Here is a 1,736-nt window from a genome sequence, read left to right as displayed (position 1 = left end):
TCAATATTTCTTCTGTTACCCAAGGATTTCTATTAGCCCTCGTCTTTTTACCTACTTGATCCTCTGCTGCCTTCACTACTTCATCCCTCAGAGCTACCCATTCTTCTTCTACTGTATTTCTTTCCCCCATTCCTGTCAATTGTTCCCTTATGCTCTCCCTGAAACTCTCTACAACCTCTGGTTGTTTCAGTTTATCCAGGTCCCATCTCCTTAAATTCCCACCTTTTTGCAGTTTCTTCAGTTTCAATCTGCAGTTCATAACCAATAGATTGTGGTCAGAATCCACATCTGCCCCTGGAAATGTCTTACAATTTAAAACCTGGTTCCTAAATCTCTGTCTTACCATTATATAATCTATCTGATACCTATTAGTATCTCCAGGATTCTTCCAGGTATACAACCTTCTTTTATGATTCTTGAACCAAGTGTTAGCTATGATTAAGTTTTGCTCTGTGCAAAATTCTACAAGGCGGCTTCCTCTTTCATTTCTTCCCCCCAATCCATATTCACCTACTATGTTTCCTTCTCTCCCTTTTCCTACTGACGAATTCCAGTCACCCATGACTATTAAATTTTCGTCTCCTTTCACTACCTGAATAATTTCTTTTATCTCGTCATACATTTCATTTATTTCTTCATCATCTGCAGAGCTAGTTGGCATATAAACTTGTACTACTGTAGTAGGCATGGGCTTTGTGTCTATCTTGGCCACAATAATGCGTTCACTATGCTGTTTGTAGTAGCTAACCCGCACTCCTATTTTTTTATTCATTATTAAACCTACTCATGCATTACCCCTATTTGATTTTGTATTTATAACCCTGTAATCACCTGACCAAAAGTCTTGTTCCTCCTGCCACCGAACTTCACTAACTCCCACTATATCTAACTTTAACCTATCCATTTCCCTTTTTAAATTTTCTAACCTACCTGCCCGATTAAGGGATCTGACATTCCACGCTCCGATCCGTAGAATGCCAGTTTTCTTTCTCCTGATAACGACGTCCTCTTGAGTAGTCCCCGCCCGGAGATCCGAATGGGGGACTATTTTACCTCCGGAATGTTTTACCCAAGAGGACGCCATCATCATTTAATCATACAGTAAAGCTGCATGTCCTCGGGAAAAATTACGGCTGTAGTTTCCCCTTGCTTTCAGCCGTTCGCAGTACCAGCACAGCAAGGCCGTTTTGGTTAATGTTACAAGGCCAGATCAGTCAATCATCCAGTCTGTTGCCCCTGCAACTACTGAAAAGGCTGCTGCCCCTCTTCAGGAACCACATGTTTGTCTGGCCTCTCAACAGATACCCCTCCGTTGTGGTTGCACCTACGGTACGGCCATCTGTATCGCTGAGGCACGCAAGCCTCCCCACCAACGGCAAGGTCCATGGTTCATGGGGGAAGAAAAATGTGGAACGCTTCACGATTTTGCGTGTCATCCTTGCGCAGGGGCCGTGTTCGAGAATTAACAATGAATGGATGTACTGCACAGTCATCTATCCATGTTTGCAATGATACTCGCAAAGTGGAGAAGGGATGGTTTAGCTATGATACTGAAATTGGAAAACACGCTGTCACATCGTTGGTTGGTGTTGAAATTACTGTAAAATTGCTAAGTTGTGAGCACTGTCAACTGTGATGTTTATTATTAGAGTACATCAATGGTGTCTTTTCCATCCCATCCGTGCACTGGCACGCTGTTGATTAACACATGATGATTGACTGATACCGCTTGTTTG

At 42.7% G+C, this 1,736-nt stretch overlaps 1 pseudogene; it reads right to left on the bottom strand.

Moving 5' to 3' along the window:
- Positions 1–1,401: 1,401 nt before the first annotated feature.
- LOC126237753 (U6 spliceosomal RNA) lies at positions 1,402–1,530 on the bottom strand (annotated as a pseudogene).
- Positions 1,531–1,736: the final 206 nt, after the last annotated feature.

This window comes from Schistocerca nitens, chromosome 2 (genome assembly GCF_023898315.1).
Source record: "Schistocerca nitens isolate TAMUIC-IGC-003100 chromosome 2, iqSchNite1.1, whole genome shotgun sequence".
Classification (NCBI taxonomy): Eukaryota; Metazoa; Arthropoda; class Insecta; order Orthoptera; family Acrididae; genus Schistocerca; species Schistocerca nitens.
This window is presented reverse-complemented; position numbering and strand designations above follow the sequence as displayed.